Raw genomic sequence first — 6,479 nt, 5'->3', positions numbered from 1 at the left:
AACACTTTATTTAAGTTGGATCAAAGACCTAAATATAACAGCCAGTACAATAAAACCCCTAGAAGACAGTATAGGGAAACATCCTCAATACAATTATTATAAGAAGTAGCTAATTAGACCTTAAACCCAAAACACAAGAAACAAAAAAAAATAGATAAATAGGAACTCCTCAAAATCAAAATCTTGTGTGCTCAAAGGATTTTGTCAAAAAGGCAATGAGGCAGACAACTCAATGGGAGAAAGGTTTTGGTAATCATATATCTGATAAGAGACTGATATCCAGCATACTTAAAGAAATCCTACAACTCAACAACAAATGTACAAACATCCCAATTATGAAAGGAAAAGTGATATGAAAATACATTTTTCCAAAGAGGAAACACAAATGGCTAAAATTCACATGAAAAAATAATCATCTTAACAACAATTAGGGAAATGCAAATCAAAACCACAATGAGGTATCATCTCACATGAATAAGAATGGCTGCCATTAAACAAACGGAACTACAAATGATGGAAAGTTTGTGGAAAAGTTGGAATTCTTATCCACTTCTGGTGGGAATGTATAATTTCACAGATGCTGTGGAAGACTGTTTGGCAGCTCCTCAGAACACTAAATGTTGTTACCCTATGATCTTTCAATTCCATTACTCTGTATATACCTAGATCTGAAAGAAGGGACACAGACATTTTCACACTGATGTTTTAGTGGCCTTTTCACAATTGACAAAATATGGAAACAACCCAACTTGCATCAACAAGTGAGTGGATAAATAAAAGGTGTATACATATGATGAAATATTATGCAGAAGTAAGAAGGAATTAAGTCCTGAAATATGGGACAAAATGAATGAAACCTGACAACATAATGCTGACACAAAAGGAAAGATGTTGCATATTATCACTAATATGAACTTTTGTATAATGTGAAATCAGTGTCTTAAAATGTAGAATATGGAGGACCCAGATATAGACAGAAGCTAATTAAGGGAAATGATTACCTAATATATACAGACCTGTTAATGAGGTTGAACTTAAAGGAATGGGAAAGGACAGGGGTGACAAAATCTCATTAATGGGATTAAAAGTATCAGTGCTGTATTGAAGGTGAACATCATTGAAAGGGGTTGTTTAATGCCATGTATCCCACAGATAAGCACTACAAATATAAATAAGTGATTGCATGATGTACTTATAAGGTATGACACTGGTACAGAGTTAACAGCATAATGGTATATGGGGAAAACTAACAATGGCATGCCATGTATTATATTTAATAGGAATACCTTCCTAGAACCACAATAATATTAGGAATAAATAATTAGGGCATAATAAGAGCTTTGGGATGTTTTGGGTTGTGATAATTTTTTAAAACTGAGAGTGATGAACAACAAAGTGAAAATAATGTGAGACATTGCTTATCCTGGAAAGAGTATGTTCTGTTTGAAAATAACCCCCCATTTAATAAGTCAAACCTTTGATCTTGAGGCTTGCTGTTGTGAAACTTATGGCTGTAAAGTGAAGGCTATTTCCACCTACAATTATTTCTACCAGTCACTTCCAGAGGGCTTCTTTTGTTGCTTATGTGTGGGCTTTCTCTCTCTAAGCCCAACTCTGCAAAGAAATTCATTACCCACCCTGCTACATGAGACATGACTCTCCAATGGAGTGAATCTTCCTGGCAATGTGGGATATGACTCCCAGGAAGGAACCTGATCCAGACATCAAGAGACTGAGAATGCCTTCTTGCCTAAATGAGGGGAAAGAAAGTTTACAAAATAAGGGTTCAGTGGCTAAGATATTTAAAATAGAGTCAAGAGTTTTTTTCTAGAGGTTACTATGGTGCAAGCATCATCTAAATATTTCAAATGGCCACAGTATGCCAAGCCCAAATCAACATTAGTCCCCAAAATTCTAAGGAATACACAGGTCCCTATCTGAGACTCTAAAATTTCACTCACTAGGTTTATTTCTCAGAAATTCAAATCTTCCAGAGTATTCCTATGCAATATATGCCCTCACACCCAGAGGTAACAGCTGTTCAAAAACATCAACCTGATGCACCCCCTTCACCATACTATTGACACCCTTTTACAATATGAAAAAATTAGGATGATCAGTGTCCACATTTCCCTGAAGACTGAAATAGTGGTCCAATGAGAGGGAGAGGTAGCAACAGACAAGATAGGATTTAACAAAGGACCATGAATACTGGATCATATAAATATATTTTTTGTATCTAGTGTATTAGAACAACTAGAAGGAAATAACCAAAATTGTAGAACAGTAGCCCATAAAATTCTTTGTAATTTGCTCTTTAAATTCCTATTTAATTTTGCTTTAAAAGTTATCATTTTCTAGTATATGTATTATATTTCACAATAAAAAATGCAAAAAAAAAACAAAAAAAACAAAATCAGTTGGCCATAAAAAATCGACTCAAGTATATGCTGCTGCAAGAAACTCACCTTAAATTTAAAGATAAAAGTAGGTTGAAAGTGAAGGGGTGAAAAATATAACATGAAAGTATTACCTAAAAGAGATCCAGGGTGTTATAGTAATACCATAAAAATTAGACATTAGGGTCTTTGGGTAGTTCCAAAATGTTGGTGTGTCACGGGGAGCTCCAGGATCACCACGGATGTGGACCAAATGTGACCTTCTGCCTGAAATATCTCAATTTATTTAGAAGTATCAGTGCACACCTGAGGTTGCATTTTATGTAAAGGAAGCATTGGTATGTGTGTATAAGAGCCAGAACCTCAAAAATGTGTGAAAGAAACCAAACAAGTGGATGGTGAAGACTCTGAGATGATCTTTGTTGGGGTAGAACATGTAAATGAAGATGCTGAGCTGATATTTTTGGACTGACTTCAAATTCAAAACCAGTTGTTTCAAATATTTTTTACAGAGTCACCCCAGGTCTATTCAAGGAAAAAATAGTATGGTCACCTCTGACAAGGTACTTGTTATGCATTGCAGGCTATACATCCTGTGACACTTACATCAAGAGTGGCCATCTTGCCAGTTTCTAAATCTTAATCAAGAGCAAAGTGTAGTCCCATTATTATTGAGACTTTTTCTGAAACTGTTTATAAAATTAATTCACCACAAGTCATGCCTAATACCTTCAGAGCTATTTTCTCCTGTGAGTCCATTGCAGCATCCAGGAAGATCAGCACTTTCTGCAGGGTGCAAAGATGAAAATCTTTGTATGTCAAAGTTACTTTCCACTTCTGAAGTAAATATCATTAACCCCAAAAGTCCTAAACTCAGTGATGGACATTCTTTAGCTTTGTCCCCCTTGGGTATATCTCATACAAAAAACAATCAGCAAAATATATACTGCAAAGGTTGTCATACCTTGTTAAATCATGTTCAGAATGGAAAACTTTTTACAATGTTTTGCAAAGGACAATTTCAAGCCTGTAAATCCAGTCAGAGAAAATGGAGGACTTGGCAAAATAGATTTTTCAAATATAGCAGGTCAAGAAACTGCTGATTCCAAGAAAGGAAGCATGATTGTGTTACCTCATGAGTTTAACTATGAACAACATAAAGAAGATGGGTAGACAGAACAGAATACTGACAGAAACCTTAAATGTCTAAGCTGCTTTAAAGTTCTAAAAATATTAATTTTATGAATCACATGAAGCAAATAGGTTATAGGAAAGGCGCAGCACCTGCCAACATGGCCACTGGCAAGTCCCCTCTCCTTTCCAGCTACAGTGCCATACTGAAACTGTGCATACCCTCAGGAACCCTCCACTTTCTGTAAAAACTGTGAATTGTCATTTGAAAAGGACCAGTTTCTACTACAACACATGAAGGACAGTCACAAATTTGGTGAAAAACCTTACATTTGTCAGGTTTGCAATTATAGATCATCAGCCTTTGCTGATATGGAAACACATTATAGAATATGCCATGAAATTCTAAAAATTTGCTTTGTCCTTTTTTTCTAAAACTTTGAAAAAAGACCTCATCATACATTTGTCATTGTAGAGGACACTGAGAAAAGAATGTTCACCAGTGTTCCAAATCCTGTCTACAGTTTTTAACTCTCAAGGAGGAACTGTAGCACAAGACCTAGTATCACCAAATGTTTAAGAAGCCTAAGCAACTGGAAGCATTGTCTTCTGGAGCAAAAGTTTATACTCAAGTGTCCCTGGGACCTCTTCAACCAGGATCAGTGGGAAATAGCATCTATTACTGTAAGCATGTGGGACTTGGAACCATCACCCCTCTAAAAATAGAATAAAAAACCTCTCATTAATTCTAAGTTTGATAAATTTTCTAAAGCAGATATTTTAATCCAAATCAAATACCTCCACAGAAACAAAATGTTCAAACCATGTATTTGTCAATAGCACCAAAAAGAGTGACACAAATGGCTCCTTCATGAGTTTCTTTTAATTCATGATGTACAAAATGGTTTGCTTTGAAATATGAGCTGTTACTTTAAAATATATTCATTAGCTTTCATGTAATCATCTAGTTTAACTTATAAAAGGTGTTTATATGTGTGCAAGAGAGAAAGCAGGAGGCAAAAAAAGGGAATACATTTTTAATATTTTGTTATTCATTGTGTTTGGAAGTTTATCTATCTGTATATAGAATGTCTAAGGTTTTGAAGCACTTAATTTTATTTTCATCTTTTTCCATGCATTGAAGATTTCAATATTAAGTCTTTTCCAACAGAAATGGCTTTATGGGATGAGACCTGATCATTTTCACTGCTGAACTCTCAATAACAGATGAAGAAATGTAAAATCCACAATTATGTGGAAATTAAAAACATACTCTTAACCAGTGAGCTAAAGAGTGTATTAGCCAGCATTCTCTAGAGAAACAGAAAAAATATGAGGTATCTGCAAATATTGGGAGATTTTGTCAAAGTGTCTCACACAATTGTGGAGATGCACATGTCCAAATTCCACAAGGCAGGCTGCAGGCTGACAACTACAATGGCAGTTTTCAATGAATTCCCCAGGAGAAGTTGGCTGGCTGAAGTAGAGATGAAAATTCTCCCTTCTGACAGCTGAAGACATCACTTCTCTTTTTGAGGCCTTCAACTGATTGGATGAAAAATCTCTGCTGAAGAGACCCTCCTTAGTTTGTTGGAAATATGATCAATCTAAATGCAATCAATTTGATTTAAGTCCATGAAATGTCCTCACAGTAACAGGCTTGTGATTGTTTGACCAGACCACTGGGGACCAATACCTGGCCAAGTTGACATATGAAACCTAATGATCAAAATCCACCCCTTGTCAACTATATGTATCACTTTAAACCATACTTGATCTCCAAATAAAGAACAACAGACATAATTTTGCCTAACAATACTCAACTGTCCTGTGTACAACAGGGAATGCACTATATCTCTTCAGAGTACGGTGCACATCCTTGGGTAATATACACTCTTAAACTTGATATCCTACAACTTAAACTCTATGAAATGAACTGAAAAACTTGTGTCAGATAAGGGGATAAGATAGAGAAGAAAACAAAGATATTTGCTTTATATACATATACAAATATACTCATAACAAAACAAGAAAGAAATATATCATTATAACTCACATTTTTGTAATCAGTCATATGGTTGTGGTTCATATTTATCACTACCTTCTTCCACTACACATTCCATGTTCCTTTCACCCTCAGCAAGAACCTCAATATGCTGTTGTTCTATGCCTGGTAGGATGTACCAAATCTTCATTCCTGAACTTTCTGGGCCAATGATAGCCCTGCCTAGATTGGGTTGTTGCAGCTTCTCATTGATGTAATCACAGGGCATGGTGGTACTAAGAGATGCCCTAGGGGATCAACTGCATTCCAGGCAATCCTTTCTTTACCTCAATTGTGTAGTTGCAGCAATATTTCTCGAGAGTCAGGATCAATCACCGAATACAGTACAGCAATCCTCTTCTTTGCTTGGTGATTCAGAGGCATAAGAAGCCCAAAGTGGGTATGTGGCCACCTTAACTTCCAGTTCAATGGAATCATTGCATTTCCTGGTGGAAGCCCTTCTCCTTTTGGAACTAAAACTTGTAGACCAGCAGAGCAGAAAGCAAGTTTTCTACTGGATCACTAGGGGTAATAATGAGTGATGCCACTCCCATTTTCAACCCTTGATTCCTGGACCCATGAATCCCAGTATGGGTGAGACAGCTCCTTATATTGGATGTTTATTTAGAACATACACTAGCTTCCTGGAGATAATTTCCCCAGCCATGCAAGGTATTATCACCTAGTTTGTGCCATAATTGAGGGTTAATCATGATTATGAGGCTTAATCATGATTATGAGGCTTAATCATTCTATCAATCCAGCTGTTTCAGGATGATGAGGAATGTTGTAGGACAAGAGAATTCCATGAGGGTGTGCCCATTCCCACACTACATTTGCTATGAAGAAGGACCCTTGATCAGAAGCAATGCCATTGTGTATAAGGCATTCTATAAGACTAAGGA

At 36.2% G+C, this 6,479-nt stretch overlaps 1 pseudogene; it reads left to right on the top strand.

Annotated features, from left to right (window-relative positions):
- Positions 1 to 215: 215 nt before the first annotated feature.
- On the top strand, positions 216 to 4,250 carry LOC119532655 (annotated as a pseudogene).
- Positions 4,251 to 6,479: the final 2,229 nt, after the last annotated feature.

The sequence above is a fragment of the Choloepus didactylus genome, chromosome 4 (assembly GCF_015220235.1).
Source record: "Choloepus didactylus isolate mChoDid1 chromosome 4, mChoDid1.pri, whole genome shotgun sequence".
NCBI classification, from domain to species: Eukaryota; Metazoa; Chordata; class Mammalia; order Pilosa; family Megalonychidae; genus Choloepus; species Choloepus didactylus.
Note: the sequence above shows the minus strand (reverse complement) of the source record. Positions and strands in the feature narration are given on the sequence as shown.